At 38.9% G+C, this 19103-nt stretch overlaps 1 pseudogene; it reads right to left on the bottom strand.

Annotated features, from left to right (window-relative positions):
• Positions 1-5113: 5113 nt before the first annotated feature.
• On the bottom strand, positions 5114-17626 carry LOC120247428 (annotated as a pseudogene).
• Between the last annotated feature and the right edge of the window lie 1477 nt (positions 17627-19103).

The following is a 19103-nucleotide window of genomic DNA, read 5'->3' as shown; positions in this document are numbered from 1 at the left end:
CATGGTTTCTGAGCAGAAGTCAGATATAATCCTCATCTTTGCTCCTTTTTTTACCCATTTTTTAATGCTTATTTTATTTTCGAGAGAAAGAGAGAGAGACAGAGTGTGAGCAAGGGGGCGGGGTGGAGAGAGAGAAGGAAACACAGAATCTGAAGGTCTGACCTGTCAGCACTGAGCTGGATGCTTAACCAACTGAGCCACCCAGGTGCCCCATCATTTTTGCTCCTTTTTAAAACTTTTTAAAAAATGTATTCATTTATTTTTGAAAGAGAAGGAGAGAGGCAGAGAAACAGAGTATAATCGGAGTAATGGCAGAGAGAAAGGGAGACTCAGAATCTGAAGCAGGCTCCAGACTCTAAGGTGTCAGCACAGAGCACCACACAGGGCTCAAACTCATGAACCACAAGATCATGACCTGAGCCAAAGTCAGACACTTATTCCACTGAGCCACCCAGACTCCCTTTTAAGTAAGGTGTATTTTTCCTGTGTCTCTTTTCAAGATTGTTTATCTTTATTTTCCTGTACTTTGTACATGATATGCCTATGTATAGTTTTGTTTTGTTTTTGTTTGTTTTGTTTTTTAAACATTTATCTTGCTTGGTTCTTTGAGCTTCTGGGTTTGTGGTGTGTGTTTGGCATTAATTTGGGGGAAATTTTCAGTCAATATTGTTTCAGATATTGCTGCTATTCCTTTGACTCTTTCTTTTCCTTCTGGTGTTCCCGTTACAAGTATGTTATACCTTTTTTCCACAGTTCTTGGATACTCTGCTCTGGGTTTTCCCCCCCAGTCTTTTTTCTCTTTACTTTTCAGTTTTGGGAGTTTCTACTGCCATGTCTTCAGAAATTGTTTCCTTAGCCATGTCCAGTCTACTAATAAGCCCATCAAAGACATTTTTCTTTCTTTCTTTCTTTCTTTCTTTCTTCTTTCATTTCTTTACAATATTTTTCATGTGTACCATTCTTTTATCCTTTCTTGAAATTTCTGTCTCTCAGGGTGCCTGGCTGGCTTAGTGGATGGAGTGCAACTCTTGATCTTGTGGTGCTGAGCTCAAGCCCCATGTTGGGTATAGAGATTACTTAAAAATAAAATCTTAAAAAAATAATTTCCACATCTCTGCTTACATTTGCTATCTGTTCTTGCATGTTGTCTGCCTAGTTAGGCCTTTAACATATTAATCAAAGTTTAAAAGAATTCTTGGTGTGATATTTCCAACATTTCTGCCATATCTGATCCTGGTTCTGATGCTTGTTCAGTCTCTTTAGACTGTGTTTTTGTCCTTAATATCCCCTTCTGGATGTCAAATAGAGGGTTCAGCCCCACCTCACATCCTTCCAGACTTGACTGCATCAAATGTAATGAGTTACCCTGTTAAGGACCACGGGCCTGACCTCATATAAGCATACCAAATATTGTGATTCAGTTACAGTCTCAGGTTCTCTCACTTCTTCAGCTAGGTGTTAACCTATCACCTTCTCAACTTTGTAAACCAATTACTTTATTCTGCCTCCCCACTATTTACCTGACATTGCTCAACTCAATCAGGAACTTACAAAGTCTACTTTGTCATGCCTGAACTGTTGTGGGTTTGTTTGTTTTTTGTTTGTTTGTTTTTTAGTTGCTTTGGCCTTAATTCTGAGAATCAATATTTGGCATCTTTTTCTGTCACAAATAAGAGCTGGAGCCCCATCATCTTCCTTTCACACCTGTGTCTTCAAAGGAGCCTCTCCCCTGGCTCCCACTGAATTCAGGCCAAATCCACTCCCATCTTCCACTGCCTGGGGACACTGGACACAGGCTGTTTATCCCAGCAGAAATGAGTGTTCTCTGCTATGGAAGGCTATGAGCTGACTCCCACAACTGGCCATTTGGTCCATTCCTCATTTGGCAGTTGTAGAACTAGCCAAACCAGGAGATTTTGAATATGTAAGCAGAACCCACACAGGAAATCACTTTCCAAAAGTCCTAGGGTGAGGCTGAAATGATCCTTTTCTGGAAAGGCCTGTTCTATATGCTATTGTTACTCACAGTATGTCATCCTCTAAGGTAAGCCTTAAAAGTAAATAAATCCATTCAAATCAAATCAACAAATACTTGCTAAACCTCAAGTAGGAAACAAGAATCCTGACTAAGACCTATAGTGCTGCCAAGGATTTCCCACCCTCCATTGCCTGGAGGGAGAATCTTTGTGATTGCATCTCCATTAGGGCTCTTGTTCCATTCTGTTCTATTCATTCACTGTCACTGAGAAATATTGTTAGTTCTACACAAGAGAATCCTCTCTATATGGCTTACAAATAGAACAAGAAATATGTGTGCTTGTGTCCATACATGAGAGAGTTTTAAATCAACTTAATACATAGAGTAGAGTCTTCCTACAGGGTAATCAAGAGAAGCATGCTAAATTTCTCATTTAAGAAATTATCTGAAGGTAATGTAAAGCCTCTTCTGTCATCTTTTCTGCTCCATAAGTTACCCAAGGATGGCTTATGTCATTTAGATTGTAAAAAATAATTACACTTGTAAAACAGGAAGAATAAGGCTGCCTTCTGCAATGTGATTAATGATGGCCTTTCCTGACAGTACCTTGCAGGTGTATCCCTCATAGTGAAGGGAAGAAGCAGGCATGTCAATGACATGCTACTGAGGCTGCATGTCAACCCTTGCCTTGACCAACCCACCACGACTTATTCTGTGTTGCTGATTCTTATAAGCTGTACGCTTTAGAGCACCATACCCTGAAGAGCTCCACTTTCTCCTTAACCACTAAAGAAAATTAGCTAACTCAAGGCAATCATAGGCCTTTAATGACATGATACCTTTGTACATCCTGAAATCATCATTTAAAGTCAGGTTTGGGAGGAATACCTTGAGTGCTTTGCCATTGTCCTTTCAATACTCTATTCCAATGATTCTCAACTCTGGCTGTACAAGGTGAAGATCCAGTACACATGGGAGTCACTACAGGCAAAATGCCCCCAAGAAAATCAATTATTTAAGTGCAAAAACTGCAAACCTAAGTTCGATAAGCGATAATAGAAATAACCCAGAGATCCGCAACCAAAAGTATTGTAGAAACCCTAACCTCCATTTATCTAACTTTCAGAAATTAGCTGACTTTCAGTGTCCATAAATAAAGCTTTACTGAAACATGGCCATCCTCATTTGTTTACATACTGTGTACTTCAATGACAGTTGAGTAGTTATGACAGGGACTGCATGAAGTCCTCTATTGCTGTGCAGAACTGCTCAGCCCACCTCAAATCATGGTGACACAATATTTAATTCAACAGCATTTTGAGTGTTGTACATATTGGCATAGCATGACATTTTATAATTTTTAAAAAACAATTCACATTTTATTTAGGTTGAAATAAACTATACAAAATCGATTTTCTTCACCAAAAAAGAACAGCATATTTTCTGTATTATTCCTAGATAAACCACAAAGCACTTATTTTTGCAAGTTTTCTGATTTTGTTTATAAGTCGAGATGAGGCAGTCCATACAAGCCATGAAAAAAGACAGAGGAAAACAGACAAATCAGTTGTTAGTGTCCATGACCTCTGATCCTGTCTTGACCATGAAACAGAGATGTTCGACATATACCAGCTAAAAAGCTTATGAAGATTGAGGCTCAACAGAGGAATGTAAACAGCAACAAACTGATGCAAACAAAAATAGCAGGCTTGTCCGTTACAACTGTAATTTGGTTCTTTAAGTTCATTTGATAACGACAAAACCTATACTGAAATCTTTCTTTGGCAAACTCACATGTTTCTCTCTCACTGTCTGGTAAAGCCCTTAACAGTCCATTACAGATTTTTTTGGTGATGCTTATTTCTTCATATTGAGAGAAAGAGAAAAAATGGGCGGGGGGTGGGGGGCGCAGAGAGAGAGAGGGAGAGAGAATCCCAAGCTGATAGCACAGAGCCTGACTCAGGATTTGATTCCATGAATTGTGAGATCATGACCTGAGCCAAAATCAAGAATCAGGACAGACACCCAACCAACTGAGCCACATAGGTGCCTCACAGATTCTTAACATACTTAACATCCTACTATTCAAAGGTCACTCATGAACTTCATTGTAACATTTTATAAAATATATTCCTTCCTCCCACAGCTCTTCAATATCTATTTCTTCTAAGAAGTGATACCTCAATAACCAACAATTGGATCCAATGATAAAAAAATGTTATGTCTAAAATGACTTAACTAAAATAATTCCAAAGTGCCATTAGCACAGATCCCATAGAAGTGTAATGTGGCACTTTCAATGCTATCTTTTGGAATAACAGCTATATCCCAAAGCACAAGAGTTCAATCAATGGCCATTTAAATAGGCAGATTATCAATGGCTAATGTACTCAATGAGAAGTTGATAGGTCAAGATATTCAGTGATTGGGGCACCTGTGGCTCAGGTCACAATCTCACACGGTTTGTGGGTTCAAACCCTGCATTGGCTCTACACTGACAGTGCAGACTCTGCTTGAGGTTCTCTCTGTCTCTCCCTCTCTCTGCCCCTCTTCTTTTCACATTCTCTCTCTCTGAAAATAAGTAAACATTAAAAAATATTTTAAGAAAAGATATTCAGTGATTAAGTGGCCATATATACCTGACAGCTTTTCCATAAGATGTTTTCACATTTCTTACAGATTTTTCCAAATAACAAACCTAAAAGAAAACTTACTTTATTTTTTTAACTTTCTTTTTTAATGTTTATTCATTTTTGAGATGGAGAATGATGGAGCATGAATGGGGGAAGGGCAAAGAGAGAAGGAGACACAGAGTCGGAAGCAGGTTCCAGGCTCTGAGCTGTCAGCACAAGCCTGATGCGGGGCTGGGACCCACAAACTGTGAGTACATGACCTGAGCCAAAGTCAGATACTTAACTGACTAACCCCCCTAGATGCCCCAGAGAAAGCTTACTTTAAAGGCATATTAGGGGCGCCTGGGTGGCTTAGTCGGTTAAGCGTCCGACTTTCACTTAGGTCATGATCTCGCGGTTCGTGGGTTCGAGCCCCGCGTCGGGCTCTGTGCTGACTGCCAGCTCAGAGCCTGGAGCCTGTTTCAGCCTGTGACTCCCTCTCTCTCTGACCCTCCTTTGCTCACGCTGTCTCTCTCTCCTAGAAATAAATAAAACATTAAAAAAACTAAATAAAGGCATATTAGATATTTTCAGTGGTTTCTGAGTTACTTGTAGGAAGCTCTTAGTTATAGAGTTTGATATATGTGTCCACCATTACATCCAGATCATGTTTTATATCAAAATTTACATTGCATAAATCCAAATTACTTGACTTTTGGTCTGTCAAAGTGTTCTTCAGGTATGCTTTGAGGCACTTTTATCCATGTTCATAGCTTTCATTCTCAACCTTCATCACAGGAAGAATACACAGTACTTACAGCAATGCATAAATATTAGGAAAAACTTGATGACTTACAGGTGCAGGGTTTCATAAATGGTGAATGGAAGCTCTATGTCTTTCCCTCTTTGTTTCCACTTGATTCTCCAACAATGCCGCTCAGGAGAGAGTGTGTAATAATTAGGCAAGTCACTTCTGAACATGTCAGCATGGTGCCCCTCCAGTGTATTAAATTTGGGCTGCTCCATGACAAAGAGTACCAGGGGTAAGCATTTAAAAGCTCTGAGGTGCTGTTCTGAGAATGTATCTTTCAGTTCCTGAATAATGTGTTCCACTGTTGGAACACTGGAGTTTCTTTATAGTGACTCTTGGAGGTTTGCTGAGATTCCAGGTTACCTTGCTGGGCTCTGAGGAATTCTCCAGGGAGTTTCAGCTGAATTTCAAGCTTGGTTGCCAAATTTATGGCTTTTTGAGCCAAAATTCATGATAAACTTCAATATTTTCTATCATTTCATTCAATGAATGTAGCACTGCAATCAAACTACTGGCTGCAAAGAAGACATCAGAGGTTTGTCCCTGGAGATATTTCCCAAAAGCTCTTGTAAAAGACCATTTTTTGGAACAATAATGGTAATGAGGAAATTAAAACCTGTTACCAATTATATATTTACCAGCTATATAGTGATACAAATCTAATGTTTGTATCACTATACCATCTAAACATAAAACAACTGTTTGTAGGAGGTCCATTAAAATTTTGCAAGCATCATGCCTGCCTTTCCGCTGGGAATGACAAATTTCCTTCAGTTCAAGCTCTAAAAGCAGTTGTGGAGATCGATGAAAGAAAGAACAAACTTCCTCCATTGTTCCTAATGCAGCAGACACTCCAACAACAGGCACTGATTTTGCCAACCATGTATTTAAGGCACAGGAGGACCAAAGTGTATAGACAGCTTGGAGATATTTCTCTGAAAGTCTAGAAGGAACAGTTTTCATTTTGGAAGCAACTGCACTGGACACAATGTAAGCCTGGCCACGACAATACTCCAGTTTAATCCCTACTTCTCCGTTATCACAGTTTGAAATTTCAAAATTCCTGCATCAACTTCATAAGGCAAGAAGCCTACAAATTCCTCTCTCAGGTTATGAGATTCATCAACACAGGTAAATATTCTTCCCCTGCTATGGCCATTATGGCATCAGTGATGATAGAAAAGAAGTGGGAGCCTCTCACTTCCGTGAGGGTTTCCTCCAGAATGCAGTTCTCACAGATCTATAGCATCTGCCTCTGCTGTTCTCTTGAGCAGAACAATATATTAACTGCTGTTGTCTCAGTGTTTTCTCAATCTCTTCACCAGAACCGATACCGCACTCCAGCAGTGCTTGAACAAAGAGACCCTCTGGGAGTTCATCAGTTTCATGCCCATCCAGAGGCATGCCTTGTCTTCCTATAAGAATCAAAATTTCAGGAGCACCTGAGTGGCTCAATAGGTTAAGCATCCGAGTCTTGCTTCAGCTCAGGTCATGATCTCACGGTTCCTGAGTTTGAGCCCCATATCAGTTTGAGTTTGAGTGCAGAGCCTGCTTAAGATTCTCTCTCTCTCCCTCTCTCTCTCTCTGCCCCTCACCTGCTTGTTCTCTCTCTCTCTCAAAATAAATAAACTAAAAGATTTTTTTGAAGAATCAAAATTTCAAATAAAGATTTTAAGAGTCCTTTGCTTTCTTTCTTTTCAAGGGCTGAACGAAAATATCTAATGAAAAATATCTTCATCCTGTTCTTCACCTCCTTCTACACTGGGATCCTGAGCTTTGCTTTCATTTATTTCTTTATTTTTGTTCCTCTTCAGAATTTTTATCAGAAAATTTTTTTTCTGTTTCAGTTTCCTGATTTCATCTTCACTCATTTCTTTTATTAGTTTTTTGTGTCTACTATGTGGATTGGTCAAATGACTGGTAGGATCAAACAAATATTGTTGGTATTACATTATCTCCAATAACTGTCCCCTAAGGACTAGTTCCACAGTTAATAGAGGTCTCAAAGTGTTTGGCTCATAATGGATAATGTTTATTTAGTTGATCAGGTATTTGATCTTCAAAGTCTGCTCCCTACAATTCTCCACCCGCTTCTGCCATCTGGCAGGACCCCTTGGGAACCTGAAGAAGGCCAGATCCAGCTTCCTCGTGGAGCTGGGGGAAGCATGGAAGTTCTCATCTGTGCCCACGCAGATCTGCACACCCACCCCTCTCTGCCTTCTCTGAGCAGCCTTTCTGCGGGTTGGGTCCAGGAGGGAAGTCAGGCTGGAGCACCAGGGGAGAGGGGCCTATAAATATTTTATGACCAGTACATACGCATCATGTCCAGACAAAAATGGGAGAAAAGTAAACTTCAAATATTATACTTGTAAAACATAATGGAGTATGGATTATTCTGTCATCAATTGGATGATAAAGAACTGTGTTTTTTATTATGAAGTGACGTTGTCACTGTGCTAAAACTATAGTATCTGTCAGTATTACTTAGGACTAAGCAACCATAACAATATTCCCAACTTATGGGAAAACACTTGTCACTTTTCAGTGTAACGTAGGAGAAGGAATACTTCATTAAGGTATAATTTTTTTCACAAAAGTTTTTGAAATGAAGCTGCAACCAAAGTAAGTTTCCAAATAGTTCATTTGTTAGATAAAATGAGTCATTGACCAGTGGCGTTAATTAAGTCCTATTTGATTCCAAGCCAAAGAAACGTGTCCAGAGAAAATAAACTGACTTAAGACTATTAACTTTGGGGGAAAAAAGTGACTCAAAGAGTTTAGGACATTGGAGGCAATATCAATAGTCCATTTAAAAAGAAACCAAGTGACTTCAAGGGTTTTTCCTTAGCTTTTGGTAAATCAACATAATGTTCAGTTGTTGTTCTTCCAAAGAGTCAATGCCAGATCTAAAGTCACTGAGCGTCACCTCTATGAATGGTCTGTATGAAACAATTGAGAATATTTTCAAAAACAATGAGAAAACACTTATCTAGTACAACCTGAAGTGGAATCTGCTAAGACGTGCTATAACTGATGGTGACAAAAATGTATGTGGAGAAGAAAAGTGCTTAGTTGGATGAATTTACAGATTTTGAAATTTTAAGGTGTTTTAATTTTATGAATTTAATGAATTTTAAGATTCATTGTATTATTTATCAGCAGGTACTTATTTTTAATATTTATTTATTTTGAGAGAGAGAGAGCACATGTGCAAGTGGGGGAGCGGCAGAGAGAGAGGGAGAGAGAACCCCAAGCAGTCTTTGTGCAGAGCCTGATGTAGGGCTCAGTCTTACAAACCATGATATCATGACCTGAGCCCAAATCAAGTTCGGCCACTTAGCTGACTGAGCCACCCAGGCACTCGTATGAGCAGGTACTTCTGAGAAACATACTTGATATTCTGTGTTACTGAATTGGTAGTGTCAATAGTGAACTTCTACTCTCATGGACTTAGTATATTCAGCACCAAAAATTTTGTCATGGATAGAAGCAAATCCTTAATTGCCCTACCACAGGGCAGTATGATGTTTTAGCATTGATGAAATTATATTGAGATTATTTTCAGCCCAGGATCAAGATTGAAATTTCTCTGAATGAGGACTTTCTTCAATCACTGTTAGTTAACAGTGAGTGACTTTGGAAGTTAGCTTTTGCTGCAGAGTTGATGTTTCTTAATGTATTGAACCTAAAACTATAAGGCAAATCTGAGCTTATATGCAAAATTTACACTGCAGTAAAGTCATTTTGATGACAACTAATGTTGTTTGAATCACAAGTAATATCAAGATGCTGTTTTTACTTCCTATGTTGTCGAAAATTAAAACAAGAAGTTAAATCTCCATCCCACATGAATTCGCAGAGAATATATTTTCCAAGCTCACCCTACAGTACCAGAAGTATTTTTTGGACCGCACTTCACATGCAAAAGTAGTCTCATATTTCAAAATCCATCTAATTGTGCAAAATCCATCTAACTTAAACTGAACTTTCAATTGAACCGATTAATCTACAGTAACATGCTAAAAGGCATATATCAAGGAAAGAATATAATAGAATTCTATAAATGACTCAAGTAATTAATATTTCCTATTAAAATCACATGCTTATGATTAGTATCACTATTTGTGTGGCAAGACATTTTCTTATTATATAAGTGTGTATCTCAATTTTGTCTCTGAGCCTTATTAAACCTATAGGATATACTATCTGGCCTTTTACAAGAAAAAGAAAAGTCCCTGATCTAGAGGACTGTGGGTGTCTGAAAGATGGACTGCTTGCTAAAAAGTTAGGCTAAGTATGAATTCTAATTATTCTGATTTGGCAAATGAAGCCTTGTCTACAGTCATATTACTTTAAGCAAAAATAGAGCTGGACCCGAAGCTATATCTTTCTGCTATAAACCTAACATGTAAGATTTAGTTTCAGCAAACAGCACCAGCTGTCTCACATCAACGTTGCCAATTTGAATTTTTATTAGTTTTATAGCTTTTTTTGTATTCCATTTGTATATCTTGCTTTGGTTTCAGATCAGTAGGATTTACCCTCTATGTGAACATAGGTGAGAACCCCTTATCCTCCCAGATGTATTTTCTTTTTCTTCCTTAACTAGTTTATTGTCAAGTTGGTTTCCATATAACGCCCAGTACTCATCCCAACAAGTGCCCTCCTCCATGCCCATCACCCCCCTACCTCTCCCCACACCCCATCAGCCCTCAGTTTGTTCTCAGTATTCACGAGTCTCTCATGGTTTGCCTCCCTCCCTCTCTCTAACAATTCTTCCCCTTCTCCTCCCCCATGGTCCTTCATTAAGTTCCACCTATACGTGCAAACATATGGTATCTGTCCTTCTCTGCCTGACTTATTTCGCTCAGCGTAACACCCTCAAGGTCCATCCATGTTGCTACACATGGCCAGATTTCATTCTTTCTCATTGCCATGTGGCATTCCATTGCATAGATAAACCACATCTTCTGGATCCATTCATCCGTTGATGGACACTTAGGCTCTTTGTATGATTTGGCTATTGTTGAGAGTGCTGCTATGAACATTGGGGTACATGTGCTCCTATGCATCAGCATTCTTGTATCCATCCCTTGGGTAAATTCCTAGCAGTGCTATTGCTGGGTCATAGGGGAGTTCTATTGTTAATTTTTTGAGGAACTCCACACTGTTTTCCAAAGTGGCTGCACCAGTTTACATTCCCAGCAACAGTGTAGGAGGGTGCCCATTTCTCCACATCCTCGCCAGCATCTAGAGTCTCCTGATTTGTTCATTTTAGCCACTCTGACCGGCGTGAGGTGGTATCTCAGTGTGGTTTTGATCTGCATTTCCTGGATGATGAGGGACACTGAGCATCATTTCATGTGTCTGTTGGCCATCTGGATGTCCTCTTTGGAGAAGTGTCTGTTCATGTCTTCTGCCCATTTCTTCACTGGATTATTTGTTTTTTGGGTGTGGAGTTTGGTGAGTTTCTTATAGATTTTGGATACTAGCCCTTTATCTGATATGTCATTTGCAACTATCTTTTCCCATTCTGTTGGTTGCCTATTAGTTTTATTGATTGTTTCCTTTGCCGTGCAGAAGGTTTTAATCTTGCTGAGGCCCCAATAGTTCATTTTTGCTCTTGATTCCCTTGCCTTTGGGGATGTGTCAAGTAAGAAATTGCTGCGGTGGAGGTCAAGGAGGCTGTTTCCTGCTTTCTCCTCTAGGGTTTTGATGGTTTCCTGTCTCACATTCAGGTCCTTTATCCATTTTGAGTTTATTTTTGTGTATGGTGTGAGACAGTGATCTAGTTTCATTCTTCTGCATGTTGCTGTCCAGTTCTCTGTTAAAGAGGCTGTCTTTTTTTCCATTGGATACTCTTTCCCGCTCTGTCAAAGATTAGTTGGCCATACATTTGTGGGTCCAATTCTGAGTTCTCTATTCTAGTCCATTGGTTTATGTGTCTGTTTTTGTGCCAATACCATAGTGTCTTGATGATTACAGCTTTGTAGTAGAGACTAAAGTCTGGGATTGTAATGCCTTCTGTTTTGCTTTTCTTCTTCAATATTACTTTGGCTACTCGGGATCTTTTGTGGTTCCATACAAATTTTAGGATAGTTTGCTCTAGCTTTGAGAAGAATGCTGGTGCAATTTTGATTGGGATTGCATTGATTGTGTAGATTGCTTTAGGTAGCAATGATATTTTAACAATATTTATTCTTCCGATCCATGAGCATGGAATGTTTTTCCATTTCTTTGTGTCTTCTTCAATTTCCTTCATAAGTTTTCTATAGTTTTCATCATACAGATCTCTCATATCTTTGGTTAGGCTTATTCCTAGGTGTTTTATGGTTTTTTGTCTAATTGTGAATGGGATCAGTTTCTTAATTTCTCTTTCTGTTGCTTTATTATTGGTGTATAAAAATGCAACTGAATTCGGTATGCAGATTTTGTATCCTGCAACTTTACTGAATTTGTGGATCAGTTCTAGTAGGCTTCTGGCAGAGTCTGTCGGGTTTTCTATGCAGAGTATCATGTCGTCTGTGGAAAGTAAAAGTTTGAATTCTTTGCCAATTCTGATGTTTTATTTCCTTTTGTTGTCTGATGGCTGATGCTAGGACTTCCAGCACTATGTTAAACCACAGTGGTGAGAGTGGACATCCCTGTCGTGTTCCTGATCTCAGGGGGAAAGCTCTCAGTTTTTCCCCGTTGAGGATGATGTTAGCTGAGGGCTTCTCATAGATGGCTTTTATGGTGTTTCAGTAATTTCCTTCTATCTTGACTTTCTCGAGGGTCTTTATTAAGAAGCAGTGCTGTATTTTGTCAAATGATTTTTCTGCATCTATCGACAGGAACACATGGTTTTTATCTTCTCTTTTGTTAATGTGATGCATCACATCGATTGATTTGTGAATATTGAACCAGCCCTGTAACCCAGGAATGAATCCCACTTGATCTTGGTGGATAATTCTTTTTATGTGCTGTTGGATTAAATTTGCAATATCTGGTTGAGGATTTTTGCATCAGTATTCCTCAAGGATATTGGTCTATAGTTCTCTTTTTTTGCTGGTTCTCTTTCTGGCTTGGGAATCAAAGTGATGCTGGCTTCATAGAATGAGTCCAGAAGTTTTCCTTTGATTTCTATTTTTTGGAATAGCTTGAAAGAATGGGTATTAACTCTGTTTTTAAATGTCTGGTAGAATTCCCCAGGGAATTCATCTGGCCCAGGGCTCTTATTTGTTGGGAGATTTTTGATAAGTGATTCAATTTCTTCACTAGTTATGGGTCTGTTCAGATGTTCTGTCTCCTCTCGTGTGAATTTTGGTAGTGAGTGTGTGTTTAGGAATTTGTCCACTTCTTATAACTTGTCCAGTTTGTTGGCATATAATTTTTCAGAGTATTCCTTGATATTTGCTTGTATTTATGAGGGTCTGGTTGTAATAAATCCATTTTCATTCATGATTTTGTCTATCTGGGTACTCTCTCTTTTCTTTTTGAGAAGCCTGGTTAGAGGTTTTTGAATTTTGTTCATTTTTTCAAAAAACCAACTCTTGGTTTCATTGATGTTTTCAACTATTCTTATGGCTTCTATATTGTTTATTTCTGCTCTGATTTTTATTATTTCTCTTCTCCTCCTGGGTTTCTGGTGCTCTTGTTGCTCTCCTTCTGTTCCTTTAGGTGTGCTGTTAGATTTTGTAGCTGTGCTTTTTCTAATTTCATGAAATAGGCCTGGAGTGCAATGTACTTTCCTCTTAGGACTGTCTTTGCTGCATCCCATAGAGTTTGGGTTGTTGTATTTTCATTTGTTTCCATATATTTTTAAATGTCTTCTCTAATTGCCTGATTGGCCCATTTTTTCTTTAGTAGGGTGTTCTTTAACCTCCATGTTTTTAAAGGTTTTCCAGACTTCTTCCTGTGGCTGATTTCAAGTTTCATAGCATTGTGCTCTGAAAGTGTGTATGGTATGATCTCAATTCTTTTATATTTATTGAGGGCTGCTTTATGACCCAGTATGTGATCTATCTTGGAGAATGTGCCATGGGAACTTGAGAAGAAAGTGAATTCCATGGCTTCAGGATGTAGAGTTCTAAATATATCTGTCAAATCCATCTGATCCAATGTGTCATTCAAGTCCTTTGTTTCTTCAGTGATTTTCTGTGTAGCTGATCTCTCCATTGCTGTAAGTGGAATAGTAAAGTCCCCTACTATTAGCACATTCTTATCCATAAGATTTTTCTGTTTGTGATTGTTTTATGTATTTGGGTGCTCCCATATTCAGTTCGTAGACATTTATAATTGTTAGCTCTTCCAGATGGATAGACGCTGTAATTATTATATAATGCCTTTTTTTTTATCCCTTGTTACTGCCTTTACTTTAAAGTCCAGTTTGTCAGATATAAGTATAGCTACTCCAGCTTTCTTTTGACTTCACATAACATGATATATATTTCTCCATTCCCTTACTTTCAATCTGAAGGTGTCCTCAGTTCTAAAATGAGTCTCTTGTAGACAGCAAATAGATTTTGGCTTTTTATCTATTCTGCTACCCTATGTCTTTTGATTTGAGCATTTAGTCATTTACATTCAGTGTTATTATTGAAAAATATGGGTTTAAAGTCATTTTGTTCTTTGTAGGATTCATGCTTGTGGTGGTGTCTCTGGTACCTTGAGTTCCTTGCAACATTTCCCTCAGAGAGTCCCCCTCAGGATTTCTTGTAGGGCTGGTTTAGTGTTGATTAATTCTTTCAATTTTTGTTTATTTGGTAAGACTTTTATCTCTCCTTCTATTCTGAATGACAGGCTTGCTGGAGAGAGGATTCTTGGCTGTGTATTTTTTCTGTTCATCACATTGAAGATTTCCTGCCATTTCTTTCTGGCCTGCCAAGTTTCAGTAGATAGGCCTGTAACTACTCTAATAGGTCTCCTTTTGTATGTTAGGGCCCTTTTATCCCTAGCTGCTTTCAGAATTCTCTCTTTGTCCTTATATTATGCCAGTTTCACTATGATATGTCGTGCAGAAGATCGATTCAAGTTAAGTCTGAAGGGAGTTCTCTGTGCCTCTTGGATTTCAATGTCTGTTTCCTTCCCCCGATTGGGGAACTTCTCAGCTATAATTTGTTCAAGGACTCCTTCAGCGCCTTTCCCTCTCTCTTCCTCTTCTGGAATTCCTATGATATGGATATTGTTCCATTTCATTGTATCACTCATCCTCGAACTCTTGTTTTGTGTTCCTGGATCAGTTTAGCTCTCCTTTTCTTGGCTTCCTCTTTTTCTATAATTGTGTCTTCTAATTTACCTATTCTCCTCTCTGCCTCTTCAATCCGTGCACTTGACTCCTCCATTTTATTATGCATCTCATTTTTAGCATTTTTAAATTAATCACAACTATTTTTAAGCTCATAGTCTTTGTAGCAATAGTTTCTCTGATGTCTTCCATGCCTTTTTCAAGCCCAACGATTAATTTTATGACTATTGTTGTAAATTCTTGTTCAGTTATGTTGCTTTTATCTGTTTTGAGCAGTTCTTTAGATGTCGTTTCCTCCTGGATTTTCTTTAGAGGAGTTTTCTTCTGTTTCATCATTTTGGCTAGCTTTCTGTCTCTTCTTAGTTTTAAAAACTTGTTATGCACTCTGCACCTGTGAGTTCTGCTGTATTAAAGAAGGGTCTTTGACTGTCCAGGGCCTGTCTGCTCAGGAAGCGTTCTTGAATGGTGTCTCTTGGTCTCTCTTGTTGAGACTTTGGCTATTTTATTTCCCTACTCATAGTGGTATTTGGGACTCTCCACCATGTGTACTTTGGCTTGTTTCTTGAGGTAGCCCTTCTTGTTCTTGAGGGAGTTTGCACACATCTTCTGCTCCTCATAGATGATTTATAAGCCATCCTCTGGCTAAGATGAGATGGATCAGAATATCCTAGCCAAAGTGGTTGATGAAATCTTAAATTTCTCCTACAGGTAGAGTTCTCTGGAGGTAGTATTATCTTGGGATGCACATTCCTAGGTCATGTGCCCTCAGGTGTCCTAATAAAATGAATGTGGTGATTTCTAACTTATCCAATGTAAAAAGGTTTAAAATTCACATGAAACTCGACTTGCAGCACTTTCTCCACTGAGCCGCTCTCCCGCAGACATATATCCCAGTGGAACGGCCCCTCGCCACCTCTGCTGCTCTGGTCGCTGTACCCAGCCCGGAATGTATTTTCATTTCTTGAAAAGGAACTCTATGAATGCACATGAATCTGTTTTTCAGGAAGTGTTAAAAAAATTCAGTGAACCATTTCTCACTCAAAGAATATGGATACAGGGAGCCTCGGTGGCTCACTCGTTTGAGTATCTGACTTCGGCTCAGGTCATGATCTCGCGGTTTGCAAGTGAGCCCCGTGTCTAGTTCTGTGCTGACAGCTCAGAGCCTGGAGCCTGCCTCTGATTCTGCGTCTCCCTCTCTCTCTCTGCTTTTCCTCTGCTCCCTCTCTGTCTTTCTCAAAAATGAAAAATGTTAAAAAGGAATTTAAAAAAAGAGATATTGCATACACGATAAAGCGTCTAGAAAAGACTATGTCCGAAAGAATTGACCTCAACAAAAGTCAGGTGTTTCCTCTTCAGGTGTAGTGATTCTGAAACCTAACATGCACAGAATCACCTGGTGAGCTTGTTTAACTTGCACGGTCCCAAACTTTTCTCCCAAGGCCCAGGAGTACTCACTTCAGTCACACATCTCAGAACACCCTGATTGATGACACATGGGTCACCATATATTGAGAAACATTCCTTCAGAGTCCTGATTTTCATGGTTTCATTCTGCCCTTTACTTGAGAACGAATAGGATCCTTCATGAAGCATCCAGGTGATTTTTTCTACAAGAACTCCTTACCGTAGGAGGTGAGATAGGAAGAAGGGATTAGCCCATTTCACCTTGGTATCTAGTTGTTAGTACAAATCCTAAACTCTACTTGTTTGCAGAACATTCTAGAATACTGCAAGTGCCTTGAACTGTTTTGTTTGTAACTAACTAGAAGTAACTAGGGTTTTAAAATTCAACTACCAAATAAACAAACTTTCAGGTAAAAAATAATATGTTACAGGGACACATTTTCTATTAATCAAGTTATTTTTTCGAAAAGCTTTAAACAACAATCTCAATAATCTTACATTTTAGTGTTTTTCTGCAATTTCCACTGAAGGTTCAAAGATACATGAAAAAGCCCTTGCTTCATTGCCTAAAAAAATAGACGAATAGATATTCATTTAGATAAAAATCATTAGTCCAGCACATACCTAATGGTTAATATAGAATCAGTACTACTGAATTGATGTCTCAATGTAAAGGCATCAAAAACCTAGTTCTCTAAACAAGCAAAATCACCTAAATTCGGGCCACTTCTTAAGCTAATATTGCTGTGGACTTTTACTGGATATGTTTGTACAAGCTCCCCTGTCCCCAAAACCCCACTGCCTATTAAAACATGATACATTTATTAGAAACAAAAACTTTTTCTTTTTTTTTTTAAAAATTGTTTTAACATTTATTTATTTCTGAGCTACAGAGTGTGAGCGTGGGAGGGACAGAGAGAGAGGGAGACACAGAATCAGAAGCAGGCTCCAGGCTCTGAGCTGTCAGCACAGAACTAGACACGGGGCTTGAATCCACAAACTGTGAGATCATGACCTGAGCTGAAGTCGGACGCTCAACCGACTGAGCCACCCAGTCACCCCAACAAAAGCTTTTTCTAGGAAAGAAGAGATTTTTAGCACTGGAAAATTACCGATCAAGGCTCACCTGTTAGCAAAAAGCTGCAGGGCAGTGAATTCCAGTCCTAACTCAGCTTCTGATTTTAATATGACTGAAGAGGCTTGGGTTCACTGCCCAGTTTCCTCACCCGTGAACCTGGAATAACAACACACCCTCCTTCACAAAGGAACCATGTTGTGTAACAAAAAAAGTGAAGACAGCTTTTCCCCAACTCAAGAGATGAAACTATAGCCTCATTGTGATATTCCTTACACATACTTCAACAACTCCCTGACATTTTAACTATTCATTACTTGTTTATTCTCCATTTCAATACCTTCTATTCAGATCCCTTTGCTTTCCTCAACCTTGTGTATCTCCCTAGTTTTAGTCTCTGCTGGTGAACCCCTCACCAACCTTTCTGACAAACGTTACTCTTGACTCCCAGATCTCCCATCCTTCCTAGTGACCTCTGGCCTGGGTCCCCTCATGCTTCACACACCGTGCTCACCGCCATGCCTCTGCCTGCTGCCTCTGGACACACTTGTCAGCCAGCCAACTATCAATGGGGTGGCGACAGTGGCTCTTGCATGGGATGAAGCGCACATCCCTCCCTGACTCTTACCCATTCCTCCCATGTGCAGCCCCCCACACACTGTAATAATACCTCTTATGTGTCATAACTATGTCATGACCCCCTCTTAGGGCATATGTCACCTGCTAACTTCTTTCAGATTCCTGGCATTCTGTACAGGAGGTTGTTCAATATGCCCCCCAGATGGTAATTAATTATTAGACTTGTCATTTTTCAATGGTTTGGTTTGTAAATTTGTCTTAAAGAAAGATGAGAGGAGAGGAAAAAGGATACAACACCAGCAAGCCTATAGTAATCTGAAAACTCTAATATCTGCCCTCAAGTATCCTAAAGCTTAATATTCAACTCCCCAAGATTATTTGCAACTAAATGGATTCCCCCTTTCCTTAATCAATAAACGTTTTGCAATCACTTAGACACCATTAACTGAAAATATTGTTTTAGTGTAGTGTTTGTACTTATTACATCATGCTTTATATTTGAAAAGGCATCTGTATGATTATTATATAGGAAATAGTAACATCCCACTAATGTGGCATTACAAGGAAGACTTCCATTCCACACAAGTTAAATTTCTGGATGAATGAAAATTGCCTCCTTAAGGACCAATCTTTTGAAAAATTTCACCATTTTTGATGAAACTCTTAGTTTTTGAAATAATAATAAAACACTTCAAGGGCACCTGGGTGACTCATTCAGTTAACCATCTGACTCTTGATCTGAGGGGTTTTAGTTCAAGCCCCAAGGTGGGCTCTGTGCTGGGAGTGAACCCTACTTAAAAGAAAAAAAAACACCTCGATATCTACATAATTAGATTGTCAATGGGTATATTTGTAAAATATATATAGACATCTGCCTCCTTATATAATGGAAATCAAATATAATTTTCCTTTTTCATTTCACCTCCAGAGCATTGTTAAGAACATCCATTATTCAATATTGTAATAATCCAGTACTAATTTTGTTTCTTTGAATTCTTGTCACTCAATAGTAGATTGCCAAATGATACTTCATGCTATTATTTTGCTCGTTGACCCCTTCTAATGCACCACTTCTAATCTACTCCAGACCACCAAACCAGGTAACCACACTTGCTCATGCACTATTGGTAGGAATGTAAGGTACTGCAGTTGAGATAGAAAATAGTATTGTGGTTCCCCCTCAAATAGAAATAGAATATCCATATAATTCAGCAATTCCACTTCTCAATATATACTCAAAAGAATTGAAAGTAGGCTCTCAAAGAGATATTCATACACCCACGTTTATAGTAGACCTATTCAGGATAGCCCAAAAGTGGAAGCAACCTAAGGGTCCATTGACAAATGAATGGATAAACAAAATGTGGTATGTCCATATGATGGAATGTTATTAAGCCTTAAAAAAACAAACATTTCCC

Source organism: Hyaena hyaena, unplaced genomic scaffold (genome assembly GCF_003009895.1).
Source record: "Hyaena hyaena isolate Hyena2069 unplaced genomic scaffold, ASM300989v1 scaffold_519, whole genome shotgun sequence".
In the NCBI taxonomy this organism is placed as follows: Eukaryota; Metazoa; Chordata; class Mammalia; order Carnivora; family Hyaenidae; genus Hyaena; species Hyaena hyaena.
This window is presented reverse-complemented; position numbering and strand designations above follow the sequence as displayed.